The sequence below is a fragment of the Peromyscus eremicus genome, chromosome 22 (genome assembly GCF_949786415.1).
Source record: "Peromyscus eremicus chromosome 22, PerEre_H2_v1, whole genome shotgun sequence".
Taxonomy (NCBI): domain Eukaryota; kingdom Metazoa; phylum Chordata; class Mammalia; order Rodentia; family Cricetidae; genus Peromyscus; species Peromyscus eremicus.
In genome coordinates, this window is record NC_081437.1 from 33,419,716 (window position 1) to 33,446,291 (window position 26,576).

Consider the following 26,576-nt stretch of genomic DNA (forward strand, 5'->3'; position numbering starts at 1 on the left):
ATAACACTAGAAAGTATTCATGGAGAGTCTAAGCACTGTTGAATCCTGACTCCAAACCCTGTAATAAGAGACTGTGGGAGACATGGTCTGGATAGCTGGTTGGTAGTATGAATCTGTTGTTCCTTGCTCCCTGTGTTTAGTGAATTGTGGAGAGTAAGTTAGAGAGTTGAAAGTGCACTAACCTAGGTTCACATCTCATCTCTTCTGGTCACTGGGTCTAGATGGTTAGGTTGTAAGTGTCACAGAGCTCCAGGCACCTACTCTGCATTTGGTGAAGTCCTTTATGTTGGTGAGATATTATAAAAGAGAATATTCTCACCTGCTGGTTCAAGCCTTGTTCTCTCAGGACCATCTCACCAGTTGATGTACATGTTATTGTGCATTTGATCATTTATTCAAAATTTTATCTGGTCTATTTTATGCTGCGTCTTGTGGAGATCAATAACATCTAAGACTTCAAAGGCCCTGATGTCATAGACCTTGTTTTTGATGGTTTTTTATCCCCTGGTATGCGGAGAGGCATTTACAAAACATAAGTCACATCTATCACAATGTCTGATCTCTATGTTATGGCTTTGAAGAAAGTTCTGAGAGTGACTTATCTCTGGTGACAAGTAAACCCGTGTCTTGACCCAAGGTCCTGATTTCCCAGCCATGGCCCTGGCCTCAGACCACATGACTAATCCTGCATGTACTAGAAGTGTAAACTTCTGCCTCATGTGTTTTCCTTCCGTTGTGGAGAGTCCATCAAACTAAGAAGCCAGTTCAGTCTAAGAAACCCTTTGGGTTCAATTAGAAAAAGTGATATTTAATTGGACAGTAGGTGAAGTTATGTGTAGAAAGCTTTATCAGCTGGATTATATTATAGAAATACAGGGTGGATCTCTTTTATAAACAGGAAATACAGTATAGGTTAGAAAAAGCAAATTAAAAAAAAGTCATTGCTTTTTTACATGTCAAATGCTATCTAGTTACATTCTTCATGGAGTTCCTGTATGACTCAGATGATGGAATGGATTACTAAATTCCATTATCTCTACTGTGTGTTTGATGCGTACATGTGGGATGTACATGCCAAAGCATGTGTGCAGACTTCAGAGGACAAGTTGATGGAGTCTGCCCTCTCTTCACTCCTTGATGCTGGTTCCAGGGATCAAACTCAGTTTCCCAGGCTTGTACGGTAGGTGCCTGGATGACTGAGCCATCTCCCTGGTATTGGATAGAATATTTTTAATTGAATAGTAATCTGCTGAGTGTAGCTTTCAATATTCCTGCACTTTAAGAGAAGCTATCTTCAAAGAATCAGCCCCTGCCCCATACCCTTGGTGTTGAAGAACTCTTTGCAGGCAAGCCCAAAGGAAGCTTTTAAGCTGGTATTCCCCATTTGGCCACTGTAAATGTACTATAATGATTACCAGATAGAGAATTATTTCTCCTGAAGACTGGCTAGTGAAAGTCCAAGGCTGACCTCTGACCTCCAGGAAGCCCTTGTGGATATGCAACAAAGCAGTTGTAAAGATTGACAAGCTGTCAAAGCCCCAAGTTAGGACCTTGATTAGGAGGCTATGCAGGCATCTTAAAGGTGATGAGCCAGGTACTGCTCTCTTCTGAATACAGCCTTGCTGTATACCACCTCTCTATGGGAGGATTTGAAATTTGGAAAACTAAAGTCAGGGGAGTCCTTCTTCAGAGAGATTGGGAAAAGAGACTATCAGGACCTGGCCTTTGTCACAGTTTTGTCCTACTTACCCTGCCTGGGTTCTTTGATAAAGCTCCACTACTGACTGATTTAAAAAAATAGCACAATAAAACTATACCCCCAAACTTACTGAAAATCACTTTTTTATAGGATACAAGATATGATTCAAGGCACAGGTCTGTCTGTAGAACAGGTCACTATCACACATTGTGACCTATAGCCTTTAACAAAGATGTCATTTCTGTTTTCTTCATAGATAATTAAAATATCTTCAGCTCATCAATGGAATATATTAAACATCTGAAAGCCTTTTGTATTTATCTTTTGTTGTTGTTCATTTTTTTTTTCTAGCTGCCTTCATGACTAAGCATAGACCACCAAGACATTGAAACAAAATGCTGGACAGCAAGGTTTTTCTTTCCCCCTCTCCCTTTCTTTCTTTCTTTCTGCATTTCTTTATGTAGAGGATAAATTTAACTTTCTCTTCCCAATACTGTGCTGTGCACAGTTGAGCTTGGCACTTTTTGCTGAAAACTATGAGTCATTTTTCATAAACAGGGATTGTCAAAAGGGCTTGATTCACATTCTAACAACAAATACAGAAAAAAGCCCCAAACTGAATGAGCTCCCAATTTTTCAGATGTTCTACAAAGAGCAAGGGGGTGGGAAAATAATGGTCTTTGAAGACGTGTCTTGGCTTTTTAGTCTTGGGTTTTTCCATCTTTGAAATTAGGAGGGTAATTGGCATTTAGAGCCATATAGTCAGCCTCACAGAAACCATTTCAAGGTCATTGTGAAATATTATTTGCAGGATTGCCTTATTTTCTGTGACTTTTGAAGATTACACATGTAGCTGACAGCACAGTCTGTTTTATTTTATAGGTTATTAAAGTCTAATACTTCAAACTAAATTAATTTTTAAGGGAGGAATACTTACATACAGCAGCATAATCTGGATATTTAAAAATATTTAAATCAGTAGAATGGCATCCAGCAGTGCAGGCAATTTAATAAAGCAGACAGAGCAGATCCAATGTAGTCTGTGATGGGCAATTACGTTTCTACTTGGAAGGTATGATTTCCACATAGAGGTAACTTGAGTTTATTGTGTTCCATCTGTGAAATGCATCCAAGTAGACATTGCATGATAACTACAAAGATAAAATAAAAATTATGTACTATGTGAGTGCTAAACTCAGGCTTTTCCATGCCTGTGACAGTGGAAAGCATATATAATGCAGTTCACCAACTGGCATGCCATTCAGTAGAATCAATTTTCAAAGAATACAACTGACCAGAACTCAACTGATATTATAAGAGATATGAGTACAGAGTACTATGCTGATAGAAAGATGCTCTGTGGCATTTTAAGAGTAGCTGAAGTAGATGCTGGAGGTGGAATTTTCTGTGGAAAGTCATTGATTATAGACTCATAAGGTTATATTATGTGGAAGCCCCTATAACTGCTGGCTTACACACACTCTGTTTTCTCTTACCCATTGAAACAGAACCATGGCATATAGAAGGTCAGTATACCCAACTACCTGAGCCAAGTTCTTTTAAGGTGGTATTCACAGGCCCCATTCTTTTCGTCTCCCACGGAGCAGTATCTAACAGTTACAAGAGACAAATAAACAATTCAACCAGGAAATAGAGCATTAACTCACGTCCATTCAACTGTAAGGGGAAATGGACTTCACAGAGTCAAATGTCTCATTTTAAAGTTAAGAAACACACCTAGAGGAAAAGTCCACATTTCTAGATTTTTTTTTTTTTGCAGCTACAGAAATGCAAAGTTATGTACTTGATAGTATGAATTTAGTCTTTGGCATAATCTTTTTTTTTTTTTTCAGCCCAGTCTTCCAGTGTGAAATCAAGATTATCCTTGTTAGAGGTCCCATGGTTAATGGATTACCATGAGGTATCCTTTAGGACAGAAGTCCAAATATTTCAGCCAGAAAGATAATAGGGTGAAATGCTTCTGAGAACACAGCCCTTACCATTCAGTAGCTACCTAGGCCTTGAATTGGGATCTATATCTATATCTATATCTATATCTATATCTATATCTATATCTATATATATTACTGGCTGTGGCTGAAGCATCAGAACTGATGCTTAGTCCTGCATACAGAAAATGTGAGAAGAAGAAGATAAGGTAAAGTTTCCAAATACATTGATGAGAGAGAGGAAGAGTGAGGAGAAGGAAGGAGGGCTTAGATTCACTCAAGTTCTTCACAAGGAAGTGTGTATGAGCATTGGTTTTGCTGCTATTCAGACAACAAAAATTCCAAGGAACTTTCCATGGTCCTGATGCAAGAATTTGAATTTGAGGATTTAAGTATTGGTTTTTACTTGGTATTTTATGTTTTCAGTGTGTATTTTCTCCATGGGAATTCCTTGTGGAAGAGAGTTTGTCAACAGCAGGATTAGAGCATCTAAATTCTAACCTGTCACTGTCTTGATAGCATATTGTTAATGAGAGCTGTAGTATTGACTGTAAGTCCTGTAGCAACTCCAACACATGATCTTGTAGAATGAAGACTGTACTCCTCACATCAAACATAAATAGATTCCTAGTGATTCTACACTGATCGTGGTTGAAATGCTAATAAATAATAGATCTAGAATTCAAACTCACAGACACATGACTCTGATGTCTGTGGATTAGTTATCTCAACACTTCATTGTTAAGCAACAAGATCTGTCAATTATTACAAAACAACTAGATACTCAATAATATGCCACACACATTACAATGATGTTTTTAATTCTAAAAACAGTGTTATAGATAAAATGAACAAATAAAATGAATGCTACAGAGATTGGGTCACTTGACCAATGTCAAATGGCTACTGAGTTGCGAGTTCTGCTTCAAACTCACCTCTTACTTAGAAAAAGATGCATTCGGTTTATAATACAGAATATCAGTCTTCATGCAGAAAAAATGGCAGTGCACATCCTGAGCACTGGAGACTAATCATTGGAACTGAGACAGACACCCAGATTTGTAGGGACATGTGACATAGAATTTGGGTAAGATAAGGAGAACATGTCCCTGGGTATTGAGTGCAGTTTGTGATGGGAAGCTGTGTGTGCATCTGCCTCGTACAGTGCATGATAGGAGGGGAAAGTGATATAGATTTGAGGGGAGAGAGGAACTTGTTTCCCTCCATTTATGACACTTGGCATAGAGCTCTACAGTCTCCTGGGTCTGAAAAGATTTGAGAAGATTCACTCTGATACCTAGAGAAGGGTTGTGCATTTTTTGGCTTTGGCAAGCTGCTTTTAGAAAAAGGACCTTCATGGTCTCCCATTTTGCAGTACACTTCTCAGGCTATTCAAGCAGTTCAAAGTAAATTTGAAAGCCTGCTTGAATAGTGTAAGTAAATAGACACTTAGGATAGATAAAATTCTTTGTTAATCTTCAAGAGAACACAAGGCTGGGAGGTAAGAAGTCTCCATGTGCTGCTAGTTTGACACTTTTTTCAATGGCAACCTTGCAAAACTCATTTCTCTCTGGGACTCACTTTTTCTCTATTTATAAAATGAGATATTAGTAGGTGCAATAGCATCCTTCCAGTTTTCTCAATATTGTCTTGACTTTCAAATGGAAGGTCCTACTTCCTGGAACTCTTCAGTTTTAGTAAAATCAGGTTGGTTGGTCTATGTCACATTGAGCTTATATGATGTTAATCTGCAGGTCTAGTTTGAATCTTTGACTCTGGGTAGTGCTCTCTTTCTTTTTAGGTTTCCTATGTAGAAATTTTAGATTTGGACTCAACAAACAGATTGAGGCTGGAGTAACCTGTGACTCTTCTTTTCTCAGGCTTGAACTATGTCTTCAGAAATCCCTCAGTCACAGACTAACAGACAGTTGGTAGTCTTAGCAGCCAGGCCCTTCCTTTCAAGTTGCTCAAGCTCTGCAAGTCAAGCCTTGCTTCATCTATGTTGGCCTACCATGGGAACCCTTGGGTCTCATAAAGTTGTAAACAAGTAGCAGAACTGGCATCACTAAAAGGCTGATGATCAAGATCTTTAAAGTTTTCTTATTTTAATCAAATCTGTTCAAAACTGTTTAATATAAAAGAACACTCAACCATGCATTGAGTTCATATATTTTTGCACCAAGAAAAGTTCCCTTAATACCATGAGAATCTATTCATTTTTAAGAGGAATGTCTGTGGATAATGATGTGAATTCAAATGTTTCCTTAACTTTTGAAAGAATTTTATGCTCTTTCATCAAGGATCTGATAAGCAGGGGAATTACCATAGCACTTTCCTGAAGGACATAGTCTTGGCTAGTCGGGGTGGTTGGGGGGTACCCTTGAAGTTCCTCAAGGTTCAGATAGAAATAGCCTAAGATTGAGACTGAAAATCTGGGGTCACACAATAGTTCTGATGCAGTGGCTCTCAACCTGGGAGTCCCATATCAGATATCCTGCATATCAGCTATTTACATTATGAGTCATAACAGTGTTAAAATTCCAGTTACGTAGTAGCAAGAAAAATAATTTTATAGTTGGGGGTCGCCACAACACAAGGGGTTATATTAAAGGGTCACATCCTTAGGAAGGTTGAGAACCTCTGTTCTGGTGGTTTTTTTCTCTTGGAGGACTTATTTGCCACCATAGGGCTTCCGTGCAAGAAACTTCAGTAGTCACCTGTCTATAGTCACAACAGTTCTGTGATAGGTTGAACTATGACTCAGAATCTTGCTCCTGTTTGGGTTGTCCCTCCCTGAGAAGACACTCTTTGTATTAGAAAGAGCCTGTCCATTTCACTGTCATTTGGATGAATTGGGTTGTTTGCTTTGGACCATGGGGTATAGGCAGATTTAGAAGACACCAAGTGCTTTGGCTTTGCCTTAATCTCTCTCTCTCTCTTTTTTTTTTTTCTGCAGTAAGGCCAGTATATGAGACTGTGTGGGCATCTTAACAAAGTAACACACACAAGGAAACCTAAACAATAGATGTTTATTATTTAACAGTTTGGGAAGCCAGAGGAACAAGAATAAGATGTTGTATATACCTTGGAACACTCAGCCCTTAATGGAATGCCTCCATCAAATCCCTCCCCTCATATCTCATTGAGCCCTATGGAAGAGGAGACAGAAAAAGCATTCTTTATGTTATATCATGGCTTCCAGTTTAGTGTTTTTATGGGATTCTTGACTGTGCAAATGAGTGGGTATCTGTTTCTTGTACTTTCTCTTGGGCTCTTTTCCTTTTGTTTGTTTGTTTTGTCCAATTCTGATATGTTAGATTTTGTTACATCTTGTTTTCTTATATTATTATCCTATAGAAGCCCACTTGTTTTCTGATGATAGAGAATGGGAGTGGATCCAGTTGGGAGAGGATCAGAAAGAACTGAGAAGAGTAGAGGGAGGGGATACCATAATCAGAATATATTATAATAGAATTGTATTTTCAATGAAAAAATCTATTTTCAATAAAAAGAAAAACTATAAAAAAATAATTTAAAATGTCCAGTTGGGGGAAAAAGACATTGTCTACAGGGCTGCTGCTTTTTCTCAGGGCTGAGGGAGCAGTGTCTGTTTCATGTCTCTTTCCTGAATTCTAACATCTGACTGGCAGCCTTTGGTATTCCTGGGCATGCATCAGCAGAAAGCTTGTCTCTGCCTTCATCTTCATTCGGTGCTCCCCTTGCCTGTGTATCTGCCAGTATGTCCACACTTTCCCTCCATATGAATACCAAACAAGTTGCATTGAGCTTCTATTCTAATGATAATCCTTATTTGGATTTGCTTGGGGGGGGGGGCTATTGCCAACTAAGATACTAGATATCCAGAGGTTAGGACTTTACAGCCAGCCATAGCCTGGATCCTTGAGTGAAAATACTGTGGAATATGGCCACAGTCAACCCAGACTGGATATGAACATGAACAAAACTGGAAATCTTTGCTGCCAAATTAGATACTGTTTATTGCCCCAACAAAACAAATAACAAAGACCCCTGTGATGTTATGAACATGAACTAGATCAGGTACTTGGTAGAGTCTTATGACTTGCTTATCTCCATTTGCAATGGAGGAATAGGGTGGATTCCTTCTCCAGTACCTCCTGTTTCACAGTGGAATCATACTTCCTGTTGCTGAGATTCCCCAGATGATTAAGAAGGAAAAGCACCAGCTTGTGTGACAGAAGGTTCTTCCTATCCTGGATCCACCACTGCTTGATTTTAAACTATGCTTTCCTCCCTCTGGTTCAAGTTCCCCATCACCAAGATAAGGCCCTATGCCACTCAGTCGTTCATTGCTCACATCCACCACTGGTGGTTGGGTGAGATCTCCCTGATTTGGCTTCGACTCACTTAGCTGCTCAATGTGTGGCTCTCCTAGGCATGTTGCTTTCTGAAGGGCAGCTGTGTCTGAATAGCTAATGGATGTAATCAAAGAGGCAGTAAATACTGCCTCATGAAGATAGGGCTGTGTCAACGGAAAGGAGTTATTTTGGAAATCTCCATCCCAGGAAATGAGTGGAATTGTCTCTTTGAGTCAGAAGTAGCCCCAGTGATTGGCATTTATCTGAAGAACAACGTGCTGTGGTAGAAGTGTCCAAGTGTGGGCTTTCTCACAGAAAATGGGCAGCCTTACAGCATTCAGCCCAAGAGCCACCTGGAGCCATTTCAGCCCTAGTTCTCATGATCTTTGTGACCTTCGAAACAACTTCACATTGGAAGCTGCAATTTGTTCATCTGAAAAGTGATCTTCAAAACAGTTGGTCATAGGGATCACTGGAGCTCAGTTATATGGCATGGTTGTGAAATTTTAACTAGTGCAAATGTAATTTTCAGATGGGTGTCAGTGCCCTGAAGAGTTACCTTTTGAGTAAGTTACAGTTTTAATCCCAGTTCCCTTACCTAGCCATTAAGTGAAAAATTACTTAATGCCCAAGAGCTCAAGTTTACTCATATATAAAATGGGCACACTGGGTAATAAGTGAGCTTGCACAGAAAATGTCATCAAAACTCATTACACCTAACAGGTCATGCACCTTCTATATCCGGTGACTTTGGTAGACTGACTCTAAGTAATATATAAAACCAAATCTCAGACATTTTCAGGCCTCTGGTTTTATGAATAAGGGAACTGAAATATAAAGGAAAATGAAATGTCTCCTTCAAGGTCTCACAGCTAGAAATGCAAGAGGCATTTGAAGCCAGGTGCCCTGTTACCTCTGTTGATAATCTTTCCACCCCACTAACCTTCCTGTGAACATACTTTGTTTGTTCTAAAAGAATAAAACAAAAGTGTCATGGTTGGGACATAAAACTTTCCACAACGAGCTCATTTGTGTGATTACTCGGTACTTAGATGGTGGCGGTCATCTGAGGAGCTTCTGGCACCTTTAAGAGGTGGAGCGTGGCTGTAGGAAATCGGTCACAGGGAGCCAGGCCTTAAGGGTAAGAGCATAGCCCCACTTCAGGCTTTAGTCTCTCTCTCTCCTTGTGTATCTGCTTCAATGGGAACAAACAACTTTATATACTTCCTGCGCAGCTGTGAGCTGTTCCCCCATCATGCTGTTCCCCCATCATGTGGTTCCTGTAGAATGGCCTGTGCCCTCCGCCCTTCAGCTGATAGAAGTCATCCTTCCCTCAGGTGCCTTCTTGTCAATCATTTGGACTAGGCCCATCATCTCCTTACATCCGTTTTCTAGTTCAATCTTGGTTTCATGGAGAGCTTATCTTGGTTCTCTTTTAGTCTTGGCAAATAATATACTTTATTTATTAGTATACACATACTTTATTACAGAGAAAATAGCTTCTGCTTTGTGTTCCTTTCCATTTGAAGTTTATTTCTTGGACTTTGAAACATTGAGAAGATACGTATTGCCTTGATATTTGGCAAGGAGATTTGGGTGGGAAATGGAGGAAGTTGCCCCTGACTAGGGAATTTTTTTTTAACAAGGGACTATCACCATTATTTTATGCTCTCTGGTGTCACTGCTAGTCACTCTACCCCAACTCAACTGATTACATCCTGAAAAATTCATGAGCTTTTATGGGATACTCCAGAATTTGCTATGGAGTCTTTAATTTAGAGGTATATGTCAAGACAATAATACTATATTCACTCTTTCTCCCCAAGTGTGTCCTGCTGCCTCATGTGAAAAGATCTTCCAGTTTGGGAAGCCTGGGGAGAAGATACCTATCATTTTATTTACCTTGCTCTGTTATCACCAGAGGAAATGAGGCTAACGTTATTAACTCAACTTAGAAATAGGTCACCACATGAAAAATTCTTTCATTTTTCTCTTGCCTATGGAATACATATGTCTCCAGTTTCTCTTCCATGTGATTAGTCATCTAGAAAAGCTCTTTGCTAGGTGGAGGACCCTAGATTCTCTGACAGGTGCATGTGGGACCAAGTGAGTAAATTTAGCTGTAAGGATAGAATGGGGAGGAGCTCTTCACAGGAAAAAAACAGAACAAAAACCCAAACAAACAAACAAACAAGAAAACAGGCTGTAGCATATGGAGGCATCAATCCAGATCAATTTCTCTGGTTCAATATGATCAGCAATTGAACTGACATTTTTGTCCTGACTCCTTTATGTTTTTGAGTAGTTCTAATGAGTGTAGATATGCCCAAAATACACCATCCTCCTCTTTTGCACTGAAATATGAGGAAAGAGAGAAAGCTTTCCAAGTCTACTGAGCTCGATTCATGAATGATTTCCCAGACATTCAAATCATCCATGTTAGGAAGTTATGACATTCTGTTAGCAGAAGTGTAGGTAGACACGAAGGGCAGCCTATATGGTTTAGATACACACTTTGAAGGGTCTGTTCTGGTTTAAATATCAGTTCTGAACAGCCCAGTCTCATTTCTTGGGTGACATAAGACTCTGGTTCAGGGCCCACAGCGTCTTGTGTGTTCATCCTCTGTAGCTCTAGGCATTCTTTAGTGCAATGGAAAACTAGGTCTCTCCCCCTGAGACTTCTGTGCTCCTGCATTTATATGCAAAAGGTGATGTGTTTCTTTATAAATCTAATCAATGTGCAACAAAGTACAGGGGCAATTGTATTAATAAATAGAGGATGGGAGAGGACAAATGTTATGAAAGAGACTACTAAGGCATAAATTTCTTACTTAATGAGAAAGATTGTAGCACAATGGTCCAATAAGAATTACAATATGGAACTCAAGTACAGACCTCAAGCGGCATTATTCTCATTTACTTACACAATGTTAGATTCCTTTTTTCTCATTTAGGATCCAGTCATGGTAATTCAACTTTTATTTTTTTCTTGTCAACTTCAGCCTTTCCTATTTCCTGCATCTTACGCTTTCTTCAGTTACAAACAGAATAAGTGATTTTAGAATGTGTTAAAAATGAAGCTTTAAAACTATGATGACATTGAAGAGGTAGGACCTAGGAGAAGGTGGTAACTCCCCAAAGCACCAGGTTATCATCTAGAATTATTATTGTCTAGGTTATTATTATCTAGTCATGAACTAGAGCCCCTCTGGTTGGCTGTGTAAGGGAAATGCTTATTCTTGTTTGGGGTTGTTTTATTGTACAGATGTGAAACACCCCTCCTTTCATATTTTTTGTCCTATCTTGACTAAGAACAAGTCTACAAATCTCTGGATAGACTACCCTACCTGATCAAGTTTCTACCAGCCTGTGAAATTTCTGTCCATGTTTGTCTCTTAGCTGTTCTGTCCATCCACACAGATCATTTGCCCATTTAAGTCCAGCCAGACTCACAGAGAGACCAGATATTGTCGGTGAACTTGCCGTGACAGTGAGGAGACAGAAAACTGTATTGGGTACAGGGAAGTGCCACACTGGGTGCCATCAAACACAACGTGTGGGATAATTAGGGATAGTCTGGACCTAAGAAGTATAATCCCAATAGCACAGGCTAAAGCAGGGATACAAGTGGAGGCTGAGTTCTTTCAAAGGAATGACTCCACAAGCTTACAAGACAAGCTCATAGATACTTTATTTATTTACTATTTGCTTTTTCTAATGTGTTATCTTTATGAAGTTAACACAAAATTTACCCTCTGAGCCTTACTTTGTCATTTTATCTGATGCGTCCTACTCATCAAATTCTGTACACCCTAGCCAACTGCACCGATCTGCTATAGCTGCATGAGCAAATAGATGAGCAAATACTTTTTTTTCCAAATCTCACTAAATTATATCACTGGAAGGATGAATTTCTATTAAAAGCATTTGGAAAATACCTAGATTTTTTTTTATATAATTTGAGATATTATTTTGGTATAATTTGCAAAGTCCACTTTTAAATAACAACATTTCACATTGGTGTAGGACTGAACTCTTGACAGTGTATTTCTAATTTATCATTCATTTTTGTCTAATGAAGTCCATAAAAGGGTCCAGTGGACATGGATGTAGTAGTGGCAGGAGACCTCTTTTACTCTTTCTCTTGAAGATGGACAGAGACCTCTCCAGACGAGGGAAACAGCTTGTTAATGGTCATCTTTCACTTTTGGAGTGAACTTCACTAGCCATCTCTAGCCAGCCATGGCATCTGGGTGCTCACATGGTGATTGCTGGGTGCTCACATGGTGAGTGCTGGGTGCTCACATGGTGATTGCTGGGTGCTCCCAGAGTGAGTGCTAGGTGCTCACACAGTGAGTGTTGGGTGCTCCCAGAGTGAGTGCTGGGTGCTCCCAGAGTGAGTGCTGGGTGCTCACACAGTGAGTGTTGGGTGTTCCCAGAGTGAGTGCTGGGTGTTCCCAGAGTGAGTGCTGTGCTCCCAGAGTGAGTGCTGGGTGCTCCCAGAGTGAGTGCTGGGTGCTCACACAGTGAGTGTTGGGTGTTCCCAGAGTGAGTGCTGGGTGCTCACAGAGTGAGTGCCAGGGTAGAGAAAAGAAGATGTGATTAGTGGGGTGAATTGTCCATTGAGTCTTTGCTTCTTTTCAAAAAATTAAAGAAATCAATAATGTTTATCAAAGGTCTTTCTTAATTTTTTCCCTCTAAAACATTAAAAGGCCTAGCCTCAAGGTTTATAGGTAATCAGCTAAGAAAACTCTGGAAGTTGCAAATAAATTCTTTCTAAAAATGTATTTACATTTATTTACACTCTCTCTCTCTCTCTCTCTCTCTCTCTCTCTCTCTCTCTCTCTCTCTCTCTGTGTGTGTGTGTGTGTGTACATGCCATGGCATGCATATAAAGGTCAGAGGACACCTTACAGAAGTGGATTCTCTCCTGTCACCATGTATGTTCTAGGGATCCAGCACATGTCTTGGGACAAGCTCTTTTAACTGCAGAGCCTACTCCCTGGCCTAATACATTCTTAATAAGCTCTTGCCAGAAGAAACTATGTTGCTTATTATCTCTTCTCCTGATGGTCTAACAGTAGCCATAAATGAAAACTAACAATAACAAATGAAAAGATAATACTACTTAAAAGTAAAATCCAAACAGTTCCTGCTTAAATGGAAACAAAAATACAATATGCTTATTAAAAACACAATAAAAACTCCTGGGCAAAGTAGAGAATATGGAAAAGACTATATTTAGAATGAAAAGAATAATATGGAATAATTTCCTTACTGAAAAGACCAAACACAATGAAAACAAATTGAGTTAATTAAGCACAAAATTTAGGAAGTTTTATTATGAGTAGGAACAATAAAAAAAAATAAAGAAAATGTCAGAGAAAAGGCAACACATATAGAAGCTAAGAAACTTATAAGCCAAAGAGAAGAATGGATAAATGGAAAATATCATTTTATTGATTGAGGCAGCCAAAGGGGTACTGTGTTAATAGGTGTGGGAATGTGGGAATTAAACATATCCAAATGTGTGTGTGTGTGTGTGTGTGTGTGTGTGTGTGTGTGTGTGTGTGTAAACAGAAAGGATCAAAAGTATTCCAAGAATGAAAAAAAAAACCCTAAATAAAGCATGAAATAAAAAAGGACTGAGAAATTATGCTGCTGAATGACACCAGGTCCTGATAATTTTGTGCATTTTATATTTTCATAGAATGATTCTATGACTGTATGCGTGTCTCGATTGAGGTTGTCATCTCTGCTAGTTAAAGAATTAAATAGTAGGAAAATCTTGAGGGTGACAGGTAGCAGAGGGGAAATTCTCAAACATATCAGAGAGAATCCACCAGCAGAAAAAGGCTTTTATTAGGGGTGAAGAAACACATACACCACGGTGGGAGATAGGGAGAGAGAGAGGGATATGCACAGACAGACAGACAGACCATCTCTGTTAAGCAGAGCCTGGAAACAGGAGCCTGAAACATCTATTCTCTACTTGAGGCCTGAAGTTTTTACAGTCTTTCAAGGGTCTTCCTTCCCTAATTTGGAGATGTTCAATTTAAACAAAGACCACATGACTGGTTGGCCTACAACTGTTGTGTAAATGGGTCCTGAACTGGCCTTGAGCTTGGTACCCTGGTCCACCAGCATGGTGTTGGTCCTGCTGGTGGGAGAAAAGATATTGACCACAACTTTAAGTAAAAGTAACCACAGCTTTTGTCTAAGATCAGGAGGGTGAGGAAGAAGTCAGCCATCTTAGAAACCGGCCATCTTTATTATCTAATCATAGCCCTTCTTCCCATGTGGCTACCTATCAAGACCTAAGTCTCCTTCCCTCAACTTCCATGCTATTGAAATTATTGCTAGGCACAGGAAACCTAGAAATACCACACATTGGCTTCACCCAACCCTGATAAGTACAGAACAGTGAAGCCATGAGTCACCTGTACTTTTGAAAATAAACAAGAAAGAAAAGAAACGAAAAACCTTTAAGTAATGCCAAGAAACTGACACCTAAAATCACTTTTAAAGATCAGTATAGTGTGACCACATGGGTTGCATTATTATAATAAAAATCTTATATGAAATTGGTTGTATTATTTTTAGTATATCTAATTCATAGATTGAAAAAGAAATATTTGTCAATCATTTTAAAGGAGGCTAAGAAGTCGTTTAATGGCATTAATGTTCCATTTCAGATTAATGAGTAAAAGTAACAACCCCTCCTAACAATGTGTGGCAAACTGGGACTATAAGGACATTCCTTCAATATTATAAAAATATGTAAAAATCAAAAACTAATTGCATATCACTTGATTCATTAGAGACATTTCCATTAAAATTGGGAGTAGGTCAGGCTTCACAAGCTCATTATCACAGTATTTCAAGAAGCCACAAGGTACAAAAAAAAAAAAAAAAAAAAAGGCTCCACCAAGTCCTATGAAACCTAGAGGATCTGTATGCGGGACGGTGGTCATGATGCCCCTAACTCCCAATGTCTCATTATTCACTTAATTTAACCTTTCACCACTTCAATTTAGTTCTTTGTAGATAGACATCCTGACACCATCAGAATAATAAATAATTTGAGAATGCCCTGTGCCTATTTATTGTTATTCCTACCTAGAAGAAAAGACATGAGTAGTAGATGACCGATCACCATCCTGTGCTATTCTCTTTGTCCAGTACAGTTTTAACCAGTTTGCTGTAAGCCTTTTGTTTTTAAAATCTGTAAAATGAGAGTATGGGTCACCACTTGGAATGTTCTTATTCTGGATGACGACAACTATCAATTTATCTGTAAAAGTCCTTTGTTCTCATAGTTGGCATGGCCCAACTTGCCTCTTAGTTTGACAAATCTTAGATAATTCAGTCACATATGATAAAAAAACATTTAAGTGATTAGATGTGATATCTAGTTCCCAGGGAGAGCCCAGTATCTGGAATATTCAAGAGACCCAGCCACCTTCTGGAATAAATATATGATTTTAGTAATATGGCTTGATTTTGAAAAAGTGAACTGCTTATATAGCTATTAGATATTACTAGGTAAAAGTTATAGGGTTGCCTTGCCCAGCCCTGGTATGAGAGTTTGTGCCTAGTCTTAGTATTATATCTTCCTGTGCCATGTTCAGTTGATATCCCTGAAAGGCCTGCTCCTTTTTGAATGGAAATGGAGGAGGAGTGGATCTGGGACAGAGGTGAGGTTGGGAAAACTGAGAGGAGTGAAAGGGGGGGAAACTGAGGCCAGGATGTATTGTATGACAGAAGAATGAAAAAAAAGTTAGAGGGGAAAAAATTAACCTATAACCCATCAAACAGCAGCAATGACAAAACTATTGTTAATGGGCTGGAGAGATGGCTCAGAAGTTAAGAGCGCTGGCTGCTCTTCCGGAGGACCCATGTTCAATTCCCAGCACCCGCATGGCTGCTCACACCTGTCTGTAATTCCAGTTTCGTGAGATCTGACATCTTCACACCAAGGCACATATTTAAATAAATTATTTTTAAAAACTAATGTTATGGAAACTGAAATACACAGAAATAATTATAGAAACATGAAAAGACTAAGATGTTTGCTGAGGACACAGAAGACACAGGGATGACTAGCCAGTCACTTCATTCCCTTGGTTGGGAAAATGAAAGATTGAAATTAGTTTTTATTTTAATTGCATTCCAACTTTAAGAATCCAGTGCATTGTGTTTTATACCTCAGAATTGTTCTCAGAAGGATTAAGAGCAAAGGAAGTTTCAAGACTGAAGATATCTTGATTATTTCTTGACATAATAGCCAAAATTATACACTGTTATTGTCTCATAATGGCAGACAAAAGTTGGTTAAACTGAGGATAGTTTATTAAAGGGTCTTTTGAGAAAGGATAGACAGATTTTGGAGATGCCATCATGAAACTATATAGAAAGTTTAGGGAAAAAGCCATGGACAGTGGGCATCCTTATACTAGAGAGAATGTGAATGAGTATCTATAAATGAGATTTGGAGGAGTGGGAAGAAAAGGAATGCCCACACTAGCCAAACTCTTCCAGGGGATAAATTAATCCAAAGCCACATGTCCAGGAAGCAGAGACAATTAACCCTGGCAATCAACACCCCTCCCTCCTCTATCCCCTAAACCTAACCAGAAATGAGGGAGCAAAAGAGCCCCTTCACCATCCCTAGGAGATGCCTGCAGGAGATAGATCGTATTGAACAAAGTCGCTAGATTCTGAGAGTAATTCCTGCATGGCAACGGACATTATCTCACAACATGCCAAAGCTGACAATGGACCTGAAAGTAGTCTACAAATATCTTCTCACAGCTATTGATCCAACCAATATTCATTGAGTACCTATTTGATGTACAAGGGCATTAGTATGGTATAAATCAATAAGGAAGGCAAGATTATTGGATAAATGGCATTAGAAAATTGAGTAGCACTTTGGAAAAATTAGATTAGAGCTTTTGCAGGGACTGTGCAAATGGACTCATTTGGCACCCAGCTTGGCTTCTGGTTTATGTCACAGTGAGAGAAAGCTTAAGCCCATTCGGCTGTGCAGCCCAGGGTTTCAAAGCAGATTCTGGAGCCCGACAGTTTGGGGAGCAGTTTTAGCTGTCATCCATCAGCCCTATGGCATTAGGGAATTACTTAGCCTCTCTGTTCCCCAGTTTTCTTACATGCAAAGTAAGAAGGATATTATTATATATCTTGTAAGGTGTTGTTAAAATTATCTCTGTCTACAAAAGCGCTTAAAATAATGCATCACATATTTTCTGCTATCATTAGAATCTTAGACTTGAGCTTTGAACTGTAGATATAATTATGTATCAGAATGGAATGATGACTATGCTGGACAGGCTGGGTCTTGGGGAAGGGGCTACTGCTGTGGGGGGCTACACCACATGCCCCAGTTGGAGCAGTAGAGGGTTTTCTCAGAATGCACCAATAGTGTGATTGAAGATATTTTGTTCTTGATTATGTAGCATTCAAAATGGGCTCCTTGGTCCTTTTGTTGAGTCAATAACTTCTCTTGAACTCTGCAAAAGGGTCCTTCTAGCATAAGCTAGTTAAAATATATTGGCTGTTTGACTAGTGTAGACCCTTGTCTCCTGCCAGACAGGTAAGTACCTGATTATCAAAAACAAAGTAATTTAAGTAAACAAAATAAAACAAAACAAAAACTAACCCCCAACAAACAAAAACAACTAAAGGACACTTATGGGATGAGGTCTTAAATGGCCCCAGCTTGGGAAAAAGTAAAAGAACTGTCCATTCAGGGAAAGAAAATCCTTAAAGATGTGATTTCATTGTTTCTATGTTAAGTATCATTCCAGGAATCAAAATGCACACAACCATTCAATAAGAGAATTTCAACAAGGTAGTAGCTATACTCTTAAAAATTGGAATTTATAGAAATTATTATAAAGTGTAAAGGTGGCAACATAATGAATCAGGAAGACACTAACAGATACTTTGTGTGAAGCAACAATGTACAGTTTACATTTACTAGTAATAGTAACTCAACAACAAACACAAAGAATCATTTTTTTTTCTTTGCCAGGCCTTGGCCAGAAATAAAATAAAGACATTAAAGAATTTATCTTCAAGTCAGGAGCGAAGGTAGTGATGAACTGTGCTCATTCCCTGTTGGTGGGAATATAGATTGGCGAAATCAATCTGGCAGAAGATTTGGTAATATTTACTGAAGCTTTATGCGTCCCACTCCTGGCTCTGAAAGCTGTGCTTCAAGCTGTGGCTGGAACATGGAAAACAGCTTGAAAACAAATTCTATTTCAGGCAATTGCCCTCAGCCACTCCCTGACTATTCCTGACTGCCTGCTTCCCTGCAAATCTCTCCAACCACCAACCCCCAGCTCTAAGCCCAGATTGTGGATTTGAGAGGGTTTGGAACCTCGCTAATGCCAAACTGTTCAAACTTCTTTGGTTGTCAGATTGTATGTGCCAATTTTTTTTAACCCAGACATTGTCATTTCCCCATGTCACATTTACATCTAGATCCAGACACCTCACCCCACCTCACCTTGCACATGCCCAGTTTTGCCATGTCCAGCTCTGACTAGCTCCAGCCAGACTGCTCCCTTGCATCTCTCCTCATCCTTCCCTGCTAAAGAGTTGAACATCCCCCAACTGCATCCAAAGTTAATTCAGTTTTGTTGAACAAGAAAACTTACAAACAAGCTTTATAATCAGCATGATCAAAGGTTACTGACTGATAAATTGTGTTTTTCTTTATTTGCTATTATTGCTGTGGCTGAACCTGTTAGGTGTTGCTCTTGTTAACTAGTTTCAAAAACGTAGTTTCTCTGACTCCATCTTCTGGAGCTTTGATATAAACTTGCTATGTGATTACTATTCTCTTTCAACAGTTTTGGATCCTTCCTTTTCCAAGGAAGTGTAATTCTTTTCTTCTTGTTTAAGAATCAGTGAATTTTGTAAATCATGGCTTCAGCAATTTCAGATCTTCCTACCTTCTCCCCCTCTAAAGTTTTTAAAGAAAAATTAGAAAGGGTGCTTTTTGTATTCCTTCCCTGTTCTTTGCTGTGGCTCCACTTAATACGGGTCATTTTGTAATAGTTAATTCTCTGTAGAAATCAAAATGAATTTTGAAGAGATAGTGAGTGGGTTAGATTAGAAGTATAGCCAGCCATCTTGACTTTCTCATTTCAGCACCTGTAATAGCCTTTCTGAAGTATTGAATTGACTGTCCTGGGGGAGAGATGGCAGTTGGGTATTTATCTGAAGATTGCCTACTTCTGAAATTCAAATAGAATAACAATCCCTCAGAGGTGACATACTTTACTTTCTTAAATGTCTGTCTCACCCACACATACACATGGTAACACACACACACACACACACACACACACACACACACACACACACACCTCCCCATGGTTAAAGTTTCCTTACTTTACCAAATGTTCTTATTTATTACAGAAATCAGTCCAGATGCCTGATTGTCTTCATATCCACTGACTAAGTTTAACTTGAATCAACGAAGCAAGACAAAGAAAAGGAACTGTTAAACATATTGCACAGCCAGACAATACAAAATATGTTTGCTCATTAGAGTTAGAAGGATATTAAGTTTACTAACAAACATTTGTTTAGTATTGTCTATGTATCACTCACTGGAGGCATTAATAAAACTATGGACAGGCAGCATGCTAGGACAGAAAGAAGGGAGTTATGAAACGTGCAATAGAGTAATGTCACTTTTGTGATGGTCAGTGTTGCTAGGATGGGTAGGATGGAGCAAGGCAGTTACCAACACCCGTGAGAATTCAATGGGGCTTTATAAAGGACATTTGAGGTTGAATATAGATAGACAAGAAAATCCAAAAAGCTAAAAGGAAAAGTTTACTGAAGATGACAATCTAGAGGGTGAAAATGGCAAGGTCAGGGGCAGAATTAAAATTTCTGGGATGTTAAAAGTAATAGTTGGAACCTCTTGAATAGTTAAGTTGATTGACAGCCAAAATGCATACACATTTTTATCCAGCATCATTCTTAGAGAATATCTCAAAGAAAGAATGCGGAAGAAGTAAAGTAAAGAAAAAAATGTTGTGGGCTATTTATGTCATGTGTTTATAATATTAACATATGAGAAACACTGCCAAGGTCTGACTAGAAGTCTGTAAACAGATTTAATTATTGTAAAGCATTTAAACTGCATTTTCATTAGATACGAAAACAATTACCCAACATAAATCTGAAACAATGTGCCTTAACAGTTATAATTGTGTGAAGCATAAAAACAAAAGAATTAAAATAAAGACTCAATTCTAAAAATGCCACAGCAGGAAATCAGATCATGTTATTTAGATTTTTATGAGGTTTTAAATTCAATAATACCTCTTTCTAAAAGACCATACTCCACAAAATAATAAAATAAAATAAAAAGGGAACCCAGGTCTAGAGAGCTTTAAGCTACTCTGCTTGGAATTGAACTTGTATCTGAGTTTAAACTTCTCATTTGATATGAATCTTAGGAACTCAAGCTGGCCTTGCAGAAAAGTAGATATGAGAAATCAGAATTTAAATGAAGTGAGTTTTAGTCACAGTATAAAATCATGATAGTTTTTGCTGACACAGAGATTGCTGTCTTGCTAATTTGAATAAGGGTTCATCAAGATGGCTTTGCTAGTTTGCTACAAGACACTGGTCAGTCCCTCATCTTATTGGCTGAGAAGTTAGAAAGAATTCAAGCTATAATTCAGGTATAGCTAATGCCTCCATACTAACCAGTTTCTCTTTGAAGCTGTGGTAAGAACGATCTTCATCTTGCTTAGTCTACCACCTTGGGCTGATAAGATTCATTCAGAGTCTTCGTAACTGGAAATCTAGGACCACCCCGTGGACCGCACCAACAATCACTAGGGATGCATAGAGGAAGCTCATCCCCGGGTGCTGAGAAGCCTTGACAGACTTTTTTTTTTTAACAGTATTTTCGTTCTTCTGTTGAATTTTTAATCTCTGTATTTTGCATGACATCCACAGCTTGCTCCAGTGAATAATGTCAGGATTTCACAGAGAATCAACATAATCTCTTCCTGTATAATTAATAAACATAAAGCTCTACACTTGCCCCATTCTTGGCACTACTGCTCTCACAGATTTTACCATTAAACTGTCTGCAGAACTCCTGCTCTACCATTAATTTGCACTAAAATCACCAGCTCTTTTTAAGTAACATTTAAAAAAAAACCCTTTTACATTCATCACTCTATTGCTAGTCTACCCATCCCTATTCCTTCTTCCAGACAACGGATTCCAAATGGTCATCTGGCCTAGTATACAGGTCCTTCATAAAAGCTCCTGGAGGATGGGTCTGCTAGTGACAGATCTGACCAAATCCATTTCATCTTCATTCATGACATGCATCTTTGCTGGATAAAACTTTAAAAGCTTCAGCAATTTGTAATCTGCCTCCCTTTGCTTCCTGCCACTGCTCGCTCTACGTTTATTGCCCAGTCGTCATTCTTATTCTAAACCCACTGTATCTTTTATTCTATCCCAAGTTGCCTTCATGATTTTTCAAATTAATGATTTTCTGAAATTTGGTTATGATATGCCTAGATATGGATATGACTTTCTTCATGTTCATCTTCTGTGAACTTCCCAGACATTTCTGTGGTTTACAATTTTTGTCAATTGGAAATTTTTCGTTCTTCAGATATGGTTGACTTCCTACTTACTTGTTCCTTCTTTTACTTCAGTTATATGCATAATTAGCCTGCTAAATTCTTACAGGTCATACAGTGTATTTCATAGGTTTTCATACAAAAAAAAATGCTAGAGAAGGAGATGCAGGCGTCGGAGAGGATGTCATCACGATAAAAGACCTTTCTCAATAATAGGACACATAATCAGTAAGGACAGGGAGAATTTGAATCACACCATTAAATATCTTGCTACTAATTGACATTAAGAAAATCATTCAGAAAAAAAGGCATTGTGTGAAACAGCTGCAGAACAAACAGCCTTTTGAAGTTCATTTGACAGACTCACAAATAAATAATCAAAGACAGAAAGAAAGAAAATAATCTATTTTTAACAAAAGGGGGAAACAAAACTGTTCTTAAGACCCCCAAATAAAATGAAAACTGTGAACTAGATTTCTAAAACACTATAGTTAAGGATTTAAATGTGCACATAGTGCAAAGGTAGATATCAATATGTGAGCCTTCCAGTCAAAGTAATTTTCTGTGTCTGTCTATTTTTTTAAACCCAAGTATGGTGATTCTTCATAGCTCTCCCATTATACTCCTGTATCACAGACATTTACAAATAAAGCTATAAGCATGGCTATGCTGCAATAAAAATTTTATTGTCATGTAGACAGTCCAGTGAATGTAGTTCCACGGTTCTAAGTTTTATATTCTTAGCCTAGATTATTGCTGAATTCTTCTACATAAAATCTTAGCTGAAACAAAAATATGAAAAAAACTCCGTAAGTTGTCTATAGAATATCTAAAAATGTAGGGTATATTTCAAAATATTGCTTGGGTCCATAAGAAAAGATCCATGAGCCCAATGATTTACGAACTAGTTGCATCAAGTAAAAAGAAGAATAAACAAAATTTATCACGAGCGAAAAGAGTCAGTTACTGCAGGCTCTACACACACATTTTGACAGTAAATACAGATTTGTGCTAAGTTCAACAGCTTACTGAAATGGAAAAATCATCTAACATCTTCACAGGTGATCTCCGTATACAGCTGGGGAACCACTGTCTGCATCTAAAGGATGCTGTGTGTCCATCACCAGCATTGGTCTGTCTTGTCTCTAGTTCACCAGGACATGTCGCCAACGATATGGACTATGGGCTAGAAGTGAGGTTCCTGATCTGCAGGACAGCACAGCAGTTGACTTTCTTCCTAGGCTTACTCTTGGGGTTCAGCAGGGTTGCGTTGCAGCCATAGCTCTATGGATGGATAGTACATAGATTAATAGCTGCATTGTCATTCTTGGCATAGGAGGGGCAGGCAGCGGAAATCCTGGCATAGATGTCATCTGTACTTGAAAGAGTTCCTCCCCAGAGTCTTTGCGACACTGATTACTCTGTTCGGCAAGGTCATCTCTGTGTTATAGCTAGCTGCCACTCCCTCACTTAGCTCAACCCTGTTCAAATATCATAAAGGCAGACCCCACCCTCCATTCTAAGATAGCACGTTTCTCACCCATAGCTCACTTGCCCTTTCTGGTCCTCCAGTATGAATTGTTGCACTTAGTGGCTCTTCAGCTTCTCTCATCTCAACTCTTCATGACACATTTGGTTTATTTACTCTTCGTTTCTCTTACGGAATCATAATGATGGCCAACTTTTTTTTTTGTTCACCCAGCTATCCAAAGAATACACAGCATGAAATGAATGGTGAATCAATAACAGATTTAATGAGTACAATATCCCCTGTGTCCTTTTCCCTCTGTGGTCATAACAGCAGAGGGTAAATGTGAGTAAAGATGTTTATGTCCTTCGAGAATTTATTATACTTAATGCAGATCAATTTTGTAAATTCCACAGCACCAAAGACTAATTGATTCTGCATCGCTAAACTGTTTATAATCCTCTTCGTCTTTTCTAGATATTATTCTCTCTGCTTTTCTTTTTGTCTTATCATTTGCTTCATCTATTGCTTCCCCAGGGGAGAAATTCAAAATACTTTAAATTATCCAGGGCAAAGAATACTGCTATATGTTTCACTAATGGATGACTATAATGAGTTCAGATGACAAACCTGGACATTTTTAATTGCCCTCTTTCCAAAATTCTTCCTGTGACTTCTCTGAAAACTGTGGCCCAGCCTGGATGGTCTCTGTCTTACAGTGTTGAGCCTCCAGTGAGCTGTAGGCTCTACAGTGTACAGTGAGGCTAAGAAGACAAGGGAAGCCTTGAATGTTAACCATACATTTAAAAGCCTTGGTTAAGAGGGCAGTGCCTCGTCCAGTACCTGCATCACTGATACTTCCTAATCACTGAGTTTTGGTCCAACAACTTATCAAGGGGTGTATCAGGTAGGGTATAGTTTCAGGGCCTTGTGTCCCAACTCTAAATAACAGTGATTTATAAGGCGATAGATGCTTTTCTACTTTGCCTTCCAGATGTTAAGCATCTGTGGTAACTGTGGGCTGTGGGCTTTGCTCTGAAGTCCAGCTCCAGAATTCCTAATGTTTTTATCTTTGTTTACAGTCTTAAGATGCACAGTTCCTCATCCCCATTCCAAGTCTGAAAAGAGGAATGAAAGGCAAGAGCATATCCCATCTCCTCAGGAATACAGGGAGTTGAACAACGCTTTGAGTCACATTTTATCTGTCAGAACCTGGTCCCATGACCAAATCTAGCTATAAGAAAAGCTTAGACACTGCTCCTGGGAAGATTTGCAAACAGCTCACCTTCCTAACTGACTACTGTAGGAAGGAACAGTGGTTAGAGGAATACAGAGCAGTGTTTTCAAAGCAAAAGGGGATAGATTTGTTTTATCTGTTTTCTCCAAATCTTCAGTGTCATCCTTAAACTTGAGCCCCAACAGCAGAGGATTTGATGTTCTCACTGAGCAGTCTCATAGTCTGGCTTGTGTATTATAACATAATTAATGGATCATTTAGATAGTCACTATGGCCCACTTTTCAATTTTGCAAGCCCCCAAAGTAAATGGACATCAGTTTGTGCCAAAGAAACATTTGTTCACAGTCTAAAGGTTTATGCCCCTGCCTCCTTGATGCATTCATAAGAACCTCATCTCAAGATGTTAGTGTTGAGTAATGGGGCCCTTAGTGAGATTATCCATTTGGGAATGTGAGGTCCTTCTAGAAGAGATCTCAAAGACAACCCCTTCCTGTAAATCATGAGGGATTAGAGTTTGTGGGTGGCTACCTCAGGGGTACAGACTCATACTAAGCATCCAGCCTGCTGGCACATTGATCTTAGATTTTCCATCTTCTGAAAGATGAGAAATAAATTTCTGTTCTTCATAATGTATCCAGTTTATGGTATTTTTGTTTTAGCACTGTGCACAGACTACAATATTCTCAAAAGACCAATACATATAAGCCAGAAAAAGAACTTAATTTAGAAGGAGAAAAGTGACTATTGATTTTCCACAGGCTGTTTATGTTGAAGGATCACAGACGAAGCCACAAAAAAGGATGAAAGAAACCCAGGAAGATGATGCTTGAGTCTAAAGAACAAAGAAACCAGATTTCCCTAATAATCAATACAAGAAACTTAGGCAACTTCAGGGGGAATTCTTACTTTACAGAATTGTAGGACTTGGGAGTATTTAAGGATTATTTAGTTCAGCCTTCATTTTTGAGAAAGTAGGAACAGAAATCCAAATTAAGGAAGTGACTTGCCAAAAAAAAAAAAAAGAAGAAGAAGAAAAGAAAAATCTCATAGCTCATTAGAAGCGGAACAAGGAATAAACAAAATAAACACAGCTCCTTATTTCACAGTAGGATGAGTCTTTTCAGTTTAATTTACAGCACATTTCAACCATCACTTCATTTGTTCATTCAATAAACTTAAAATATGTATATTTATTTGAGCAGAGAAAAACCACAATTCTATAATAATCACCCAAATCGAGAAATAGAATGTTATCAGTGGCTTCAAGGCCTTCCTAATATCCCTCAGATTCATCAGTTAGCTTAGATAAAAATCATTTAATGAATCTTTTAAGAACTATGCAAAGGTAGCTATTATCTTTATGCACATAACATCTTAGATTAATTTAGTCATTTTCTTAAGGTAAACAGTAATATGTATGTATTATTTTGTTCAATATTATGTTAATAACATTTATCTATATCATTGGATATAGAATTATTTATTTCATAGCACTAGCGTGTGTCTTTGTTGAACATATAATACATTATTTATGCTCTGTAGTATATAAATTATTGTCCACAGCTTCCTGGGAAGGCTAACAATACTGCTTTTAAGAGTCCTGTACATATCTTTGGGTGTACCAATGTATAGATACTTGGGATGTACACCTGAGAACTTCTGATTCACAGCAGCTGCTTGTTTCTAAGCTTCATAGAAGTGGTCCAGAGGACATTGTCAATGACTGTCAGAAGTATTCAAGAATTCTGGGTGCTTTGTGTCATAATAGTATTTAGTCCTAGCATTCCTTACATTTTAGCTTGCAGTTGATGTTTATTGAGAAAAAAAATGAGAGAACTCCCTTAATAAAGAGTTTCTACTAAAAACCTATGAAGAGCCTCAGACTTGTGTTAAAGTTTTAGGAGTTACTCCTTTGATATCACGAGCAATACAGAGATACTTGTTACTATTACTTCTACTTAATCTTGGGCTTAATATTCTAGCCAACATAGTAAAGCAAAATGGGTAAGCAAATGTGGTACTTAATTTTGATCATCAACTTTGTGGGATTTAAAATCACCATGGAAACAGAACCTCTGAGCTTATTTGTGTGGGTTCATCTAGATTAGGTTAGCTTGGGTGGGAAGATATACCCTAAGTGTGTACCAGTCCATGAGATGGGGACCAGTAGTGGGAAGAACACCCTAAATGTGTACCAGTCCATGGGATGGGGACCAGTAGTGGGAAG